Below are 18,916 nucleotides of genomic sequence, written 5' to 3'. Positions count from 1 at the left end.
TTTCCCATGAAGTTCATCGCCAAGTTAAATAAGACAAGATTCTCCTCCGGGGACCCAAGAAACTTGGTTGACACCCCCCTCCCTCTTGACTACCTCCGCCCAGCGACTTCCCCCCTAGCCCACCGAGAGAGATTCTTCCTTCTAGAAGACCCGAAAGCTCCTACCTTCGCTGCCTTTCCCTCGGCAAAGCCACCTTGACAAGCAACAGCTCTCCGGCAGCAGCCGCAGCAGCAGCAGCAGCAGCAGCAACGCAGCAGCAGCAGCAGCAACAGCAACAGCGCAGCCCCGTCAAGAGGCAAACTCCTACTGAGCAATACCTGCTTCCTCTTTCCTTTCTAGTACTGCTCTTACTGGTGGTGGTGGTGCTACTGTTGCTGCTGCTGCTGCTGCGGCGGCGGCGGCCCCTGCTGCGGCTTCACCCTCAACTGGCTTTGCTTTCGAGACCTTCTGGACTGGGGAAGAGAGGATGGAAGAGAGGACCACAAGTTGAGGATCCCTTTCACTTACCTCTTTCGCCAGGCGCTTAGCGGCCTCTGGTGACAATTGTGATAGGAATAATCCTTGCTTGGAGGAACAAGCATCACCTCCCCCAATGTCTGTGCACGCGCGTGTGTATGTTGTTGTTGTTTTAAAAAAGGAAGCTCGTGGCAAGCATCCCTTCCTCCAGGTATGTATAAACTACTGTAGTGTGTGGGAGGGTCACGATCTTGCTAAGTGCATAAGATTTCCTAAAGATTAACCCTTCCCTCGCTGCCCCAGTTCTCTTTCTGCAACTTGTTGCGACAAGTCTTTGTGAGCACGCGCGCACGCACACACAGAGAGAGAGAGAGAGAGAGAGAGAAAAGAGAGAGAGAGAGAGAGAGAGAGAGAGAGAGAGAGAGAGAGAGAGAGAGAGAGAGAGAGGAATGTGTAAAACCTGATACCCACACACACATGCACAAGCATGGGGGAGCAAAAAAGGCAAAGAGGCTCAGAGGAGTCCAGTCCACCCCCTCCCCCAACGCCGTTTTGATTGGATGGTCTTTTCATGTAGAGGGGACGTCTCAAGTCGAAGTCACGATTTCTCCTCAGTTTGGAACCATCTGTGACTGGAGCCATGACGCAGCCAGCACACATTACTCACTTTTACAGTCACGACTTGGAAATCCGTGCAGTTTGCAAGCGAAATTATACCACCGCCATTGAATTATTTAATAAGATCCAGTTAAGGGTAATCTTATACATTGACCTGGGAGATGCCAGAGTGTGATCTGGCAAAAGTGCAGGCAGGTTCGGGAAATCTATGGCAAGAGGATGGGAAAGCCTTCTTAGGTTGCAGAGACTTGGCATATACAATATGAATCACCTGAAAGGTCTACTCTCAGGACCACCCAGCTCTTTTGTGATGGGACCAAGCAAGCCCCAGGAATGGACTCCTCCTTTGATATTTTTAGGACATCACGCCTGCTTTGTTTCTGTAGCAAGAACTGTCCAAGCTATTTCAAGCAACGTGAGCCATGACTGCTTTAACAAACCCTATTTATCTATTATCTAGTGTACCATCTTACAATTCTGCCTGCAGATTTTAGTGTCTGCAAAACAATAGGTGTTGCTGAACTTTGCATGTGGTAGGTGCTTCATTTCTTCATTTTGGGCTGATTTCAGGCTCCTTCCTAAAGTGTTCACACACTCACCTCCTCCCTCCCTTTCTTGTCAAATATTGAGTTAAATGACCAAATGGATTTATAAATGTGAACACTGGGGTGAACCTATGTTGCAGATTCTTCTGATGGTGGGGCTTCTGCTAACCAGAAATGCTTCTGTGATAGTATGGTCACTATCTAAAAATAACATTCTTGGCTTTAAGAAGATACCCGGGAATGACTGGGCTTTGTATCCTGTATCTGCTGAATGTACACATTACGATAAATTCTCAGCATTGCTTTGTCTCCACTTCCCATTCTTCCACCAACTCATTTGGTGAGGAAGTCTCTAAGAGGGGTGAAGAAAGGGCAAGAACAACAAAGGCATACCCTCGAGGATAGGCAGAAGATGTGGGCATTTGGGAGGGGTGAAACGAGGTGGGAGGAGAAGGGGTGAGTCCAAGTGAAACAACCTATAGACTCTTCTTTGAGAAGCACCATCATCAGGTGTCGGCTCTTTCAAATGCACAGGCGGGAAAAGGATAGGCAAGTCAAACCAGAACTGTGCTTTTACGCACCTGATACAAAACCCTCGGTTAGAAAAGGAAGCTCTTGGCACGTAAGTCACAATCTGGGAGAGTTCTGGACACTTTCTGCTCCTTGGCCCCACCGCCATTTGTATAAACGGCTCTTCTTGCCGACGAGCAAAAAAGGGTCCGCTAGCGATTGCACTGCGAAGAGGTCAGTCGCCTGGGGAACGAAAGTTAAAGCGGGCTGCTCGCTCTTTCAGTACCCGGAGCCGTGGACAGCTCCAGGCGGAAAATGCCCGTTAGCTTTCTGAGAATGAGACGCAGCAAACCAACCCCTTTCGTCTTAGTGCAGATTAGACCGAAAATTCTCCTGTCCGCTTGTCCTTTTCTCTCTCTTGCTAATTCTCTCTCAAGCTAAGAGAAATCCTACCGTTAGATTGCGTCTAAGCCATCTTTCTGAAAACGGGGAGGGAGGGTGTTGGGGGAAGAGCAGCGAGTAGAGGTCGAAAGAGAAAGAGGGACTCTATAGCGCCGACAGAGAGGGATCGAGAGAGTTGCAGTTTGCTATTGATTCAGAGATTTACCGACAGGGTGATTCCCCTTTCTGCAAGAATTCCCTGTGTCTGGGGCTCCGTGCATGCACCAAATTCGTTAAACAGACAAGTAGGATCTTCCCTCCCTCTTCCTCCACCCTGCTCCGGTATAAAAATAGAGACACGAAATAAATCGAAGCATGCATACAGTACACTCAAGATTCACAGACACATTCTCCGCCGCATGCACAAGAAATATTACTACTTACCTAAACGGGAACTCCTTTGATAGGGATGGGAGGGGAAGAGAGTTGGAGGATAGGGGAGTGGAGGAAAAGTCGTGGTGGTGATTGGGGTGGGTGGGTGGGGAGAGAAAACAGACAGACAGACAGAGGAAGGGGAAAAAATTCAACAGTTAATTTCCAGATAGTTGTTAGGCAAAATATACTGCGGTGATGTCCAGGTATTCTTCCACCCGCGCTGGCGTTTATATACAAGTGCAACTCTCTGTCTATTTCTGGAACGCGATCAAAACCCTGGTGCTATTTTTAGCAAGTGCTGGGGAGAGAGAAAAAATCCACACAAAGGCATTTCGCTCGAACGTTATGTCCAAAACATCAAATGTGCATTAAATCTTCCACCTGCTCCCCCTTCCCCAGTTCAGTTTCTTTCTCTTTCGCCGTTAAGAGTTGTCTTAAGTGCAACATTGCAGAGAATTTAGAGGGGCGATATTGATCGCTTTCCATATTGTCCTACTGCTCAACCTCCCACCCTCCTTTCACAGTTCTATTAAGAGTGACTCTGCCTGTTGCCTTGCATTGTAGTGTCTCTCTTGCATTCATTGTCTTTATAAAGTAGATTCTAACAGTAATAATAACAACAGCAACAATAGCAACACGCACATAACAGCCATGCACTACTTTACCACCGTGCACAGATGTGGCTTTTAAGCAAGCTTGCTTGCTTGTCTGAGAGGGAAAACAAGAGAGAGATCTTGCACAGAAGGAATTATATTCAGCACAAAAAAAGGTTGTTTTTAACCTTCATTCCCCACCCCATTTTTTAAAAAAAAAAATCCTTTGTCTGCGAATAAAGACTCTATAAATATACACTCTCACACATACACTTTAAAAAAACGTGAATGTGTGTGTGTATATATATATATATATATACACACACACGACTGCGTTCTAGTAAATCACTAGGAAAAGAGACGAGGGGAAAAATAGAACCATTAAGGCTTTCAGCCTGCAAGAAGGCAGCCTGAAACTCCTTTCCAAGGCTGCGTCAGTTATCAGCTATTGACGTCACGTTCAGATTCTCCTCTTCAGAGGCTCCAGTTCATCATAAAAGAGGTGTATGCTTGGAGCTTTGTGCTTGCGGAGAAGCAATTGAGATCGAGGGAAAAGAGTTAATTAGCAAAAGCCACGGTTTTAAGGGTTGCATCTACTTCTACCCTTGCACCGTTCCTGCAATTAAATCGCTGTTTTGTTTTTTTTAAAAAAAGAACATCAGCATAATGCACAATGGGAGGGAGGGAGGCTATTGGAAGAAATGGAGAGACAAAGGTGTTGCTGAAAAGCTGCGTGGGGAACTGCGTGTATTTAAAACACATATTCTTGGTAGAAATGACTTGATGGGGATATTATGATTATTATACACCCTATACATGCACTCTGTAGGAATTTTATGTGTTCCCACCTTTTTTTATTCCCATGTGCTGTAAGGTGAAGAATGGGGGGGGGGAGATATAACATTTAAGGTAGTGCATATTTATCAAGTAAAGGCAGAGGGTGTGGTGGATGCTTTTTAATACACCCCCCTTATTCTCACCCACACACTCTGAAAAATCTGGAGAAAAATAGTGTTCAACATCTCTTCCTTTTACCCATAGAGCCACTTGTACTGCACACAACTTCATATTTTTATGTCTCTACAGTGGCAAAACCCATATATTGATAAAGCAGAGATTAATTCTGTATATTTGCAGGCAACCAGCCCTGTCTCCTAGAGTGACGCAAAGAACAAATTCTATGGCTCTGGCTTTCTATATTCTGCACCCACGCACTCTGCTTGGTCTCCCACGGAATCAGCTACAGAGAGCAATGATCCAGATTAGAGAGGAGGGGGAGGAGATGGAGAAAGGCAGAGAGAGAGAGAGAGAGAGAGAGAGAGAGAGAGAGAGAGAGAGAGAGAGAGAGAGAGAGATTGCAATTAAAAATTGTAACAGCTGTAAATTTGTACCCCCAAGGTGAAACCCAAAACACCAATCCAGAGGACCACTCTTCACCTATCAATTCAACGTCAATTACTCCAAAAGATATGATGTTATTGAAAAAAATATATAGTTTATTTGGCAAATTGGATATTTCCTCCACATACAAACTCCTTCCCCTCAACTCTATTAAAAGAAATATACCTGCAAAGACCCAGGTATATTACAAACACTGACAGGAAAAACAAACACTGAGGTTGAAAGATAGGTGTGGGTGGAAAGAGAAAAGCACTCTATATCCTCATGAGTATTAATCAGAATCTTTACTGAAAAATAGGCTTCTGTCTCCGTCGTCTTTTCCCCAAAAATTATAAACAACTTCAAGGAAGTGTGCAAAGATTTAGTTGATGCTATTTTTAAGGATCTTGGCAAAGGGGTAGTAAATGGATTCCAGGTAAAAATGAAAAATGTAGGATATACTATTAGGGGGAAAAAAACACATGCACTGAAGAGAAACAAAGATCTGTGGATCAAAATGAAAATTATATGTTGTGAATCATGCACCAAAGGGCTCTCTTTTCCAAGAACTCACTTCACGCCTTGTCTACATGAATGAAAGAAACTAAACGTGCAGACAAGATGTAGAAAGCTATCTGTAATCTAAATTCCCTGGGCAAACACACTTTATTAATGATGCCAGTTATTATTAACTTTTTTCAGTACAGTTTTTTTTCCTACTAGACACACAATGATTAAAATAAGAGATACTAACATTACCTGATGCCACAGAAATGTTAGGATATCCATATGCACCTAGATAAATATTACAAGAAGGGCTTTTATTTGGCTTTAAAAACATAATCCAGCTACGGTCTTTATGTTTCTGCAGCTGTGATGAGATGCAGTGACATAGCATCTCCTTACATGCCTCATTCAGAATCTCTCTTATTTCTCTATTTCTCTCATATAGAGAGAGACCTTCTCTCTGGGAAAGTAGCATACATCAGTTAAAGTAATGCAAGCTTCCCCCCCCCCCCCCCAAAATCCATTAAATTGAAAACAAGTTCACCAAAATTGGTGTATAGAATTTTTTTGGGACAGACTACTTCAGAAAGTAAGCTAGCTCTCTCGCTCTCTCTCTCTTTCTCTCTCTCTTAAAGCACTTTTGTAATGAAGTATTTATCATCTTGCAAATAATGGTGAGGGAAATTTTGCAAAACATTTATTTTTCCTCAGACTTCTTAAGCAAACAATTTAAAAAGGACTGTAAGATTTCACACCAATTTCTTGGATTAAAAGAATTACCAAGCTATAGTATAGGAACATATGGCTAGGCCTTCTTCCTTCTAACCAAATGTTTAGCATCCAGGTGACTAATTCATCCTTCTGTTATTCCAATTCATGAAGAAACCATGCAGGCAATATCGTGGAAAGCTGATGTAAGTAAATCCTATGGTTTTAATTTATCCTGATTCTACTGGGATTATTTAAAAAAGGCAATAATACATAGGATTACAAACATTTATACCTGTTAACCAATTAAACTGTAGAGTGAAAGATAAATTGCAGTTCAGGTAGTCCAGTTTTAAAATGATCTGATCTGACCAGAGAGTACTTCTATACAATTTAAGAAACAGATCTGCTATCAAGCATAACACCACTCTTATACATTTAATGCTCTTTGGGAGATTAGAACCCTGAAATGGGTTCATGTTTTCTTTCCAGCAACAAGGTAAGGTTAGTAAAGTCCTCGGTGTTGGAAGCTGAAGCTATTTGAGAAAACCTCCATCCTACTCACTGAGATCTTTGGTGAGGAGCATTTAACTTCTGGGGGCTTATCTCGTGATGACTCATACTGGAGTCTTTTCAGTAACTGCCTCAATTTTTTGTTTTTGTTTTTTTGTAATACAGTCCTTATTGAATTGAAAGACTTCACATCTTTATTGGGTTTTGAAAAGCCAGTGAAGTGCATCTTTTTCGGAAAGCTTTTAATTATTTCATTGACTTTGTTGGATCTTTACATGTTTTGTAATATGTCCAATGTTAATTTTGAGTTTATGTTTTACAATAAACATCTGAGAGACTTATAAATAGTAACATTATCTCTATTGTAGTTGAACAGTATGATATTATACCTCACCTTTGAAAATACAAAGTGCAAAGAATAACTTGTTCCAGAAGCAAAATGAGATTTTATTTGCAGCTCAGCATGTTATGTTTATCAAGATTCTTTGCTTTCCAAAGAACTAAGACTGAAGGCATAAAATAAAATAAATAAAACTATTTCTATGATGACAAGGAAATAACAAAACCAAGAAACTCTCACTTATTCTCAAACTTGAGGAGCATGGCCAACCTTACTCAAGTGGGTAAGTGTACAGGTAGTCCTTGACTTACAATAGTTTATTTAGTGACTGTTCGAAGTTACAGCAGCACTGAAAAAAATGACTTATGACCATTTTTTGCAGTTATGATCATTGCAGCATTTCAGGGTCATGTGATTTACATTCAGATATTTGACAATTGACTCATATTTATGACAGTTGCAGTGTCCCAGAGTCATGTGATCCCCTTTTGCAACCTTCTGACAAGCCAGAATTTAAGCCAGATTTACTTAACAACCATGTGACTAATTTAAGAACTGCAGTGATTCACTTAACAAATCTGGTGGGAAAAGTTGTAAAATGAGCCAAAACTCACTGAACAAATTTCTCACTTAGCAACATAAATCTTGGGTTCAGTTGTGGTCATAAGTTGAGGACTACCTGTATTATAAAAACTATCCAGAATATAAAGAGTAGGGCACAGGCTTTTCTACTCGGCCTATTTGTAGAAAGAAAGAAAGAAAGAAAGAAAGAAAGAAAGAAAGAAAGGAAGGAAGGAAGGAAGGAAGGAAGGAAGGAAGGAAGGAAGGAAGGAAGGAAGGAAGGAAGGAAGGAAGAATTCCACATCAATACTAATTCTATGATGCCTTTAAAGAACATGTTTAATAAAAAAAAATAGGCTCAAACACTATGAACAACACTATCAGTGTTGGGAAAAATTATGAAAAATAAAGCACTTCAAGAGAAAGGAAAAGAAGGAGGAGTCTTATTACAATCAAACCAATCTCAAAGACTCCTCGCAGATCAAAGAGGTCTGTCTTTTTGATGTATTTCACACAGAATGGTTATGCATCTATTGCTGTCAGTTAACAGAAGTGCTACAATACGATGGAGAAGTACAGCATGTGCTATCCCTAATATCTGTGTTTTCATGCATTGTACTTTGACTTTATATGCTTCCAGAGCCTCTGGAGCGATATAATTTACTCATCTTACAAATAAGCAAACAGATCAATAAAATTTCAGTTTCATTCTATCACGTGTCTTTTTTTCCCCATTGGTAGTAGCATATTTAGCCCATTCTGAATGGTTTTTTTTAATCTAGCAATATTTAACACTGAGATGTTTATTTAAAATAATTTCAAATCATTTTTCATCTGAATAATTCCAAAGTTGTCACTATTTATTTCCCACCATTTAATATAAACATAGACTATTGATTTGTTGTTTGTAATCTTAAGAAGCTAGTTTTGATATAATGCAGCTAACAGTTATGGATTCAATCAGGGCTTTTTTTTGTCATAGAACGCCCAGAATGAACCTTGTAGGGTAGGCAAGGCGGATTGTATGACATGTGTGAGTTCTGGCACTTTGTTTTTTTTACAAAAAAAGCACTGTGGATAACCAAGAGTTTGTATTATGCCCTTCTGTTACTTACATTTACTTTGGTCAAAAGAAGTTACCACCAGCAATTCCAGCTGAGAAAGTGATTTCTTCAAGTATAAATAGCTATCATTAAAAAAAAACCCACAGTTTTTGCCATTAAAGGTATTAGGGCATCTAGCCTGTGAATTTGAAAACTCACATGCGTTTAACACATGAGCATGTGTTAAAACTGAGTAAAGAACATTCATGGGCCTACTAGCCTAAAGCTGATATGGTTACCATTAATGCATATAGATGTTAGTTTGTTCTGCAGTTTGAAGCCTTCTGACCAAGAAAATGGGTCAGTCCTTGACATGAATGTCTTTGCACATTACACATTGCACATAGAAAGAAGACTTGTATTTCATTAAAAAAAATATTAATTTAAATTGCAACTGCAAACTCATATAAAGTTCTAGTACGCTGTATTCATTTCACTTTTATTATACTTACATTAAAAATATGTGACAAGAGATCTTGGGTTCATAAGGCTCACTGGTTCCACACACGTTTTGAATGTGCACAATACAAAATCCAACTCTGACTAACTTTACTGTTAAAAGTAGTAGAGCTTGAGGGAACTAAGATTTTAGAGAGCCATTGCTGTATATAGAAACAATAATGGGTAAGAGGACAAGCAATCCAACTACTGATTTCAAGGGAAATTGATCTTCTATTCCAGTATAGAAGAATTATAATTTTCATTCAGTGTTGAGAGACATTTTATATAGATTAATGATGTCTTTGTTTCATTAAGACGTTTTTCTGACATTTAGATCAACCACTTCTGGCTGAACTCCGGTAAACTGAGGCTCAATTTATCTAATTCTAAGCCTTTAATGAAGTTGCATGGAAATAAAGAGTGATTGGAATTATATTATCAACATAATAAAATTACAAAGAGAGCATATTCTTTCATAAGATCCATAAGATTTTTTTTACTAAAAAACTCCTTATGTTTCTAACATTTTATTAGTAAATTTACTTTGTTTTTTTAATTTATATTAGGCATAATTATCAGTGATAATTGACAGACAAAAAGTTCTGTGTAAGTATTTAGGTCGTTTTTGAGAAAATAATAAATGATGTGAGTATATAAAGGAAAAGGATTGTAGACTTGTGGAATCTTTGGAGCAATAAAATTAAGGCAATAGTTAACTGAAAACATCCATTGACTCTGACTAAGGAAATATGAAAATATCACTGAAAGAGAGCAATAATTAAATAAGCAATCAAACGGGTTACACAAAATATTTAAGATCAGGAAATAACAGAGTGAAGAATAGGTATTCATTTTGTCTTCAGGAAGGAGATGACATAAGCTCCTTCCCCAACTTACTGGTCTTTCAGGTATTTTGGACTTGAACTCCCATCACTCTGTCAGATTAAAGAACATTATAGTAATCAGAGAAAAAAGGAAAGAGAAATGACAAGAAGACAAGAATGAAAGAATGGTGGAAGTTCATTAAAGGAGATTCTGAAGAGTGAAAGGAGAAATGCACAGAGAGAATGAAATCTGGCTTAACCACCTTAGAAATGCTCATTCTGCAATGCATTTTTTTTCACAGTTCGCAGAATAAGGTATGAGTTGATATTTCCAACATAGGCAAATATTTCTAATCATTAACCAGAAGATTTGTAGAAATAGACACATAACATCAAAGCTAAGTGGGTTCAGTTAGTTGACTAAAACTTGATTTTTTTTTTGTCAGTAGATGATGGAAAAACAACTTAAAATGTTTAGAGCTCATTGGATTCTAAATGTTAATTGCTAATATATAGATAGTCCTTACTTACTGACTTATGATCATAATTGAGCTGAAAATTTATGCTGCTAAGTGAGAAAGCTACATGAGTTTTGCTCCATTTTGCAATCTTTCTTGCCACAGTTGTTAATTGTATTGAATCACTGCAGTTGCTAAGTTAGTAACAAGGTTGTAAAGCGAATCTGGCTTCCCCATTGACTTTGCTTGTCAGAAGATCACAAAAGGTCATCACATGACCTCGTGATACTGCAACCGTCATAAATGCGAGTCAGTTTCCAAGTGCCTGAATTTTGATCACATGATCATGGGGATGCTGCAATGGTTGTAAGTGTGAAAAATGGTCACAAATCACTTTTTTCAGTGCTGTTGTAACTTCAAAATGTCACTAAATGAACTGTTGTAAGTTGAGAACTATTTGCATATGATTTGTTCAGCAGTAGTGATATACTATGCATGTGAACATTACAACATTAAGACCACTTTCTTCCTCACAAAACAGAAAGTCAGGGTGATCTATCTCAGTTTTAGACATAGTATCAGTGAATTTTCCTTACCAGCAGATAGCCTACTCTATTTTGCTAACCTAGCACTTTGATCCTAAGCACCCTCAGCAGAACATAGTTCAGCCAGACCAATAATACATTTTACTTCCAAGACTCCGGAGTGGGATTTAAGATATATGATGATTTTTTTTATTTAGGAAATAAAAGTGGGGTCAATGTTAAGAGTGCATTTCTATTCATCAAAAGAAGAAGGTGATTTGGGGATTTGTCCTTGTGTAGACTTCGTGCAGCTGACCGGCTACTATAAAAAATGGGATGTTGGTCAGATAAGACTTTCTTACGTACTGACATTTAAGCAGCAAGTGATGCATTTGCAAAATTGTTATTTCTTGGAAACTGACCATACTACAAAAATATTTGAAATGAAGAAGAATCAGAGGAGAAATGGAATGAGATTGAAAACTCACAAAAAAGGAACAATTCAACTACCCTGGTCTACACAAGGGGTTTTTTTTTAATTATTTTTTTTCTAAGGAAAACATATATATTTTTTGCACCACGACTGCCTTTCAATACATTTGTTTAGATTTTATTATGGTAATACCTTTGTAGTTTATACAGTTACTATGTTGTCCATTATTTTTCATCTATTTTCAGAAACAAGTATTTCTATAGAATGTTATGCTAGCCAATATTCTGGGAAGTATGTTCTATTAAACTCAGTGTTATTAATTTCCAAGTTACGAAAGTGAAGGAATATGACTCATCATGAGAGCAGCGTGGTGTGAAGAATGTGAAGTATATTGACTAAAATGGTCTTAGATGTATAAACACGGCTTCTGAACATTTCAAAATTCATTAGAAACTTTACAATGAAGGTTCTGAGACTGTATAATGAGGTTCTCTAAGGTTCCTCAGAAGTTTATTTGGGGCTTCTTCAACATGATAATAATAATAGCAAATCCGTGTCCTCAAAATGCAGCTTTTCTCTGTTACAAACATTTTACCTCTGCAACGTGCACCATGTAGGTAATTTTCAGCTCAAAAGGAGTGAAATCAAACAGCCTGTAAACAAAGTGCCATCCTGCCTTCTGACTATAGGTCAAGAAAAGCCATGGCTGTTTTGTAGATATAGCTTGACCTAGATGGACTACTAATTTATGGCACTTTGAGGGGAAAAAAAGATAAATGGTTGGACTAAAGTTGTGTCTTTGGATAATGGATCATTGAAGATTATTTTTAAAATAAATAGACCACTATCCAAACAAGAGTAAATCAACCCTTACTCTGAAAGTGTTTTGCTCAGTCATACATTCATCATACATTTGTACACACAAAATCTAATCTTTTTGAAATATTGCATATATTGAACAGATATGGAATTTTCCCCAATTCTTATAGAAAATTTCTAATTACAGTAACATAACATGAAATGGCCGGAAATCAGTTTCACCCCTCCTTCAGCAGACTTTATTTTTAAAGAAATTCAAAGGCTACATTTTTTCCCCAAACAAGCATTTGCATCGAGATTGATAATTGCTGATCTCTTCCATTCTCTTGACAGACTTTAATTAAAACCCAGTTGTTTAACAATACTTGTAAATTACTGTTATTTTTACTTGGTTTATTTTTTCAATGCTTTAGTATATTTTCTAAGTTTATTCATTATCGTTTTTGTTTAGATTTATTGTGCATTGACTTTCAACAAAAGTGTAATAACAGGACTAAAATGTCAAAACAAAATACCTACATACTTACTGTTGGCAGCAATAGAAAAAAACATTTATTATTATTTCTAGTCAAGGAGCTAAATATTAATCCTTGATTTACACTTCAATAAGATATATTTAGATTGAACTTCATTACTGGCTTTAATTTACTATGGCTTATACATCCACCTATGATTTTATATATTGTGTTTTAATTGTTGGGTATTTTTGTTTTGTTATTTATTTTTATATTTGGTAGGCAACTGTTAGTGCTTGGGCATACACAATATATAAAGACATAATATACATTTAATTAAATAATAAAATTGCTTCCGATTGCTCAGAAAGTACCACAGCTATTTGCCAGTTGATAAGTATTGTCCTACTTATAGTACAATCAGATATCTAATACTGTATAGAGTATACAGTTTACTTCTACCAAAGCTTGTGAGCCCCCATGAAAGTGCTAATCCATGGAATCTGTGGGTAAGTTTCAATAAAATCTTTGGTTGAAGGCTTGAAATTTCTACGTGACAATAATCTTAATCTAAGAAAGCCAGTTTGATGTACTGGTTAAGGCATCAAGCTAAAAATGGGAGACAGTGAGCTCCAGTCCTGCATTAAGACATAAAGCCAGCTGGGTGATTTTGGCTCAATCAATTTCTCTCAGCCCTAGAAAGGAGACAATGACAAACCACTTCTGAAAAACTTGTCAAGAAAATTGCAAGGACTTGTACAGACAATTCAAGTTAAACACTGAAGCTGTGCGCATGTGCACCCCCAAGCCCCCCCTACCTGTGGTCTAAATTGGCATATGAACCAGCATCTTCAACCATAATGAGAGCTAATATAAGTAAATCTGTGCTGCAGAATTCTAGCATGCATTCTATAAAGATGTGCATCCTAACACTATCCTTGACCACTTTTGCATTAGCCAGTATCAGTACTTTTAATAACTGCTGAATAGCAGAATAACAGAGATGGAAGGGATCTTGGAGGTCTTCTGGTTCAACTTCTGCTTAAGCAGGAAACTTTGCTTAATTGTTGTCCAATCTCCTCTTTAAGACCTCCAGTGCCGGAGCAGTTGCAGCTTCTGGAGGGAAGTCATTCCACTGATTAATTGTTCTAACTGTCAGGAAATTTCTCTGTAGTTCTAAGTTGGTTCTCTCTTTGATTAGCAATATCTAATTAGCAGAGATGGAGAAACTATCTTGTTATGTTTGCATTTGGAACTCACTTCTCGACATTTTTGCTTGAAACTGAAAAAAAAATGAAACTTTAAGTTTTGATGATTAGAATGGTTTTATTAATACAGAAATGGTTTCAAATGTTGTGAAATGTAAAGCAAAAAGTTGAGTTTTTTTGTATTTTACTACAATGAAAAAGTCTGAAGTCACCATAACATCTAAGATCGGATGTAAACTGAATTCTAAAATTCAGCTTTTAATAGTGGCACACGCAAAACTGTAGTGAACAGTTCAGTGTGGCTCAGAAGGCATTCCTTGATCCATTTATTAGACACAAAAGGAAGTCACTATAAGCATGCAACATTTCTATGTCACACCAGTCTTTCTCAGCAAGGTAGGACATGTGCTTATGCTTCTACTCTTCCTAAGACACAACAAGGTCTTGCAAAATGTGACAAATACTTATAAGTAACCTGGCTAATAGGACAGGGCCATTTTATTATACTCAAGTGTGTTCAGTGACCATATATATACACAGTTCAAGTTTCTTTTCATGTTATATAGCTGTAGAGATCATATACTCAGCTATTGTACTACAGCATCAGGAAGATGGAAGAGATGGCCTACAGTGTTTATATTTAATTCATATCTTGCCTTTTCTTATGGACTTTTTGCAAATGTCCACCTGCTTTCCTTGAATTCTCAAGAAAATAGATCTGACAAATCAAAACTGTTAAGAGTGCAGGACAGAAGAAGGCTATCTTTAGAAATACCCAGCTTCTAGAATATTGTTTAATATCTGGAAGTCAGGTTTAAATATCAGAATGGGTCCTAGAATTTTAAAAAATCTACACTCAAATCTATCTTGGTTACGGCCTCTAACAACTAACTTGATAATGTAGCACCTTTATTTCTAAATTAATAACAATCCATTATATCCAGAAATATTTGGAAAACAAGATCTTTTCTTAGTTTAATAATTGTTAGTATGTGTGCACATATGTTCAGGGAAATAGAATGTATGTCTAAGTTATTTACTTTTAGAGTATACTTCTAGTGCCAACAATAAAAACATAATAATGCCATGACATTATATTGTTGTTGTTGTTAATTGCGAAGTCGTGTCCGACCCATCGCGACCCCATGGACAACGTTCCTCCAGGTCTTCCTGTCCTCTACCATCTTCTTCCAGTGTCATATCTTTTTGCCTTTTAGTACTGTCCATGGGGTTTTCATGGCAAAGATACTGGAGTGCTTTGCCATTTCCTTCTCCAGTGGATCACATTTTGTCAGAACTCTCTGCTATGACCTGTCCGTCTTGGGTGGCTCTGCACAGCATAGCTTATAGCTTCATTGAGTTACACAAGCCCCTTCGCCACGACAAGGCAGTAATCCATAAAGGGGACATTATATTAGGCTTTACTAAAATTTTACTGTATCATTTACTTGGTATTGCAAGACCTATTTATTTCAGATTTATTTATTATGTCTAAAGGCTCAGATATAAAACTGTGCTCTTTTTTTAAAAAAAATAATGCTCTTCTTATTATATACTACACTGTAAAATGAAAAGACTGCTATTATACTTCTATATAATGAAAATATTGTGCACCAAGAATCACATTCTTGAAATGTAAAATGATGCCAGAAAGCCTGTATAGAACATCCAAATATTGGCTTCCATTAGATGCAATTGACTGAGTTCTTTTCTTAAAGTGTATGAAATGCCCAGTAATAGTTCAGCAATTCCAACACTCTGCCACTTAAGAACTTTCAGTCTAGTTTTAATTGCCAGATTGTCTGCCATCCATTTTGGTACTTTTATGCCACAGTGGTAGATGTTTCCACCATTTATTGAAAAAATTACTTGTTTTATCACCCAATTTTGGTTTTGTCTTTATCGTGTAACTGAAAATAAGTTACTTCATGATAACTAACTTCAATCAGTTACTCTTCTAGGGTTTTAATTCTGCAGAATAGGATGTACATATATCCATCTGAGGAAAATGGGACTTAAGCATCAGTATTTCTAGAATAACATTTGAAACCATTTGAAAACTCATAAACTGTTAGCTGTTCCAGGCAGATTTATCACTTTGAACTTAGTGATCTAAAAATGTTACGCTTTTGGTGTTTCATTCAACTTTATTCCAAAGAAACATACAAGCTGATTCAAATGTGAGACAATTGTCTTAATAGTCTAATTGTGGTTTGATTGTCTTGAGTAGAAGCTTTATGCTAATAATTGAACTCATTTGATGCAACTATATAGCAATAGAAAAAAGATACAAATTAAGTTTTGTTCTCTGCCCTTATCATTATCCATTAAGTGACAGAAAACAGAGAGAGATAACATTGCAGACCATTGAATCATAACTATAGTGGATCCAATTGTTAGAATCAGGATACTGTTTCTTAACCTTTGCTATTTCTTCCATTTAACTGATTGATTAAATGGGTGAACTTCTGTGTGTACAGTGTCTGCTGAAGGACACCTATTGCACAACCCTATCCACATCTTCTCACTTCCCATTGAGTTCAGTTTGTGTTCTTCCAAAGTAAATGGACATAGGATTGTCTTGGTAAGCTATATAATATTGCAGTCCAAAGTGTGTTTGGTGGCTTATAAAATGGAAAAATGCTCACATGTCCTGGCAAGTTAAAAATACTATGTAATTGACTCTGACAGCAAGACTTCATAGAGAATGTAAAGTCTTTGACAAAACTAGAAATATTCTTCCGTATCAGATCATGACTGAGACATTTCCATTGCAATGATTCATTTACCGCCATAGGTAATGCTGTTGGTGCTTTGGCATCCACCTATAGAATTCCAAGTCCATTAATTCCATGTTATGATAACAAATGGCATTATTACAACTATTCAAGTATCAACCCATGACTAAGCTTTGCTAGTGCTCCTGCCTCTATTACACTTCAGCTCTTGTCCCTGAATCAGAAATTTGTAGCAGATCACATTTTAATGAAGCAGTTTTCAGTGTAGACACAACTGTGAAAAGTTGGGGGTCACTCAAAACATGGTGTGCTGTGAACATATCACTTGTGATGACCAGAATGTTTCTCCAGTCAGTTGAATCAAATTCTTCATGGGTAAACAAGGGTTAATGGACCACCTCGCCCCAAACATTCTAGCAGAAGTGCAGTGGGCTCCTCAATTCTGTTTATCTCCATTGTGAAAGCTCCTTCAAATGAACTAAGAAAGGAAACTTCTCGAGCAAAGCACCTGTTGATACTGTAGACTTCTACTAGACAGCCAGCACTGAAGATGTTCATAAATGTATGTCAAAAGATGAGAAGGGCTATTTCCTGTTTCCATTAGACTCATTCAAATGAAAGAGATCCCCAAAAGCCAGGGCCATTGACAGCTATATTAGCATAAATCTGGCATTTGTATGATGTTCTTGCTGCCTTGTAAAGTTTAGAATGGGAAATTCTCTTTCATTTTTCTTCCAGACACAATTTATAGGGGAGGGTGAATTTTAGTGTACAAAGATCTCCCTCTACAGGTGGTTGAAAACCGTGGCAGCATCTTCATCTTCCATAACAGGAAAATTATTCCAATCTTCATTTCTTCCCATTTATCTTCTGCCCGTCCTTGGGCTGACTACAGTTCTTTATAACAAAAAAACAAAACAAAAAAATCCCACCACTAAACCAATCCCTTTTTCTTGCTTACCTGTGCTAGGATTCATCAGCAAACTGCCATTGCATATGCATGATCCTTAGTCAAATAAGTTTTGTCTTAGTTCCAATGTGTGCCAAAGTACAACTATTAGTAAAGTCAACATTAGTAAAGTCAACACGCACAACTTAATATACACACATTCATCCATTCCCCAATTTGGAGTTTGTTGTTCAAAGATCAATCGTCTTTAACTTGCAAAGTGGGCATGTATTTTCCACCTTTTGCATTTTTCTGCCCTAGCAAAACCCTTTAAATATCCTGAAAATATACCCCCAAAAGTCTAGAACTTTTTCCTCCTTTCTTGAAAGGGAGGATTTGGTGACCAATGCTTCCTGCAGCTTTCCAAAGGCAGCCAGCAACAGCGAACTCTGCTCTTTACAAAAGCATTCAGCCACTGAAATCAGAAAACTTTGTCAAAACCCAAAAAAAACCACCAACAATCCCCCACAACGCACATTCACAAAACAAGAGACAGTGCACAGAAACCTACCTTGCAACATCTTCTTCACTTATGTGTTCGGGGCGAAGGGGCTGGGGGGGGGGTTAGTTCACAAAACAACGGAAAACCAAAAGAAAATTTAAAAAAAAAAGGGGGGGGAGGGAAGGCAGGGAGCCCCGATCAACTTCCTCCGCACGAGCCTTAGAGCTGGATTTCTAGGGAATTTTGGCGAGGACTGCAAAGGGAGGAAAAGGGTGGGTGGGAGATTACATAAATACAACTCCAGCATTTGATGCTGGGCACCCTAGGAAAAGGCTGTGCGAATGTCGCGTAGCGTGTGTCTGAACTCTTCCAGGAAGGGGAGAGAGAGGGGGGGGTGGCGGGGAAGGGGGGGGGGAGAAGAGAGGAAAGGAAAAATCATTTTAAAAGCCCAGTTCGCATTCTCTGCCTGACTTGGAGACAGAGAGAAGCAAACCCCCCTCCCACTCACCCTCCCACCCACGCACCCAGCCCCACACCACCAATACAGGCACCTCCTGAATAACTGAGCGGCGCAGAATAACTCATCACCCACGTTCACAAGCCTCCCGCTCGTCCGTCCTCCCTCCCTCCCTCCCTCCCTCCCTCCCTCCTCTTCGCCCTCCCCACTAGGGGAGTAAATTGCCAATGCACGCACCTTCGCTAGCTCTATTTATAGGCTCCTAATGTCGAGCGTGTGTTGCATTCACAACGTGTATGTGTGTGTGCGCTCTCTCTCCCCCTCCTCTTTCTCTCTCTCCCTATGTCAATAAAGCTACTTTGACAGGCAAAAGGGTGGATTTTTTTTGCACTGCAGTGCGTCCGATCGCAGTTTTTCTAAATATATTTGTGTGTGTGTGTGTATGTATGTGTATATATATTTGTAGGTGCATGTGCGTGAAAAAAGCACGCATCGTTTTTATATATATAGATATATAA

The 18,916-nt window shown here is 38.4% G+C and overlaps 1 long non-coding RNA gene across 3 annotated transcripts in view; it reads right to left on the bottom strand.

Annotated features, from left to right (window-relative positions):
* Nucleotides 1-18,287, bottom strand: part of LOC120307964 — a 121,249-nt gene extending 102,962 nt beyond the window's left edge. The window contains exons 1-2 of one of the 3 annotated variants that reach the window (XR_005556711.1): nucleotides 18,011-18,287; nucleotides 2,955-2,968 (exon numbers count right to left, since the gene is read on the bottom strand). This is a non-coding gene — a long non-coding RNA (uncharacterized LOC120307964). Of the gene's footprint in view, nucleotides 1-164; nucleotides 351-507; nucleotides 748-2,954; nucleotides 2,969-18,010 lie in introns of those variants that run through there. The other 2 variants (XR_005556712.1, XR_005556710.1) reach the window with 2 other exon arrangements.
* Nucleotides 18,288-18,916: the final 629 nt, after the last annotated feature.

The sequence above is a fragment of the Crotalus tigris genome, unplaced genomic scaffold (genome assembly GCF_016545835.1).
Source record: "Crotalus tigris isolate CLP2741 ecotype Arizona unplaced genomic scaffold, ASM1654583v1 scf7180000017841.2860490, whole genome shotgun sequence".
Taxonomy (NCBI): domain Eukaryota; kingdom Metazoa; phylum Chordata; class Lepidosauria; order Squamata; family Viperidae; genus Crotalus; species Crotalus tigris.
The sequence above is the reverse complement of the archived record's forward strand: the minus strand, read 5'-3'. Positions and strand labels throughout refer to the sequence as shown.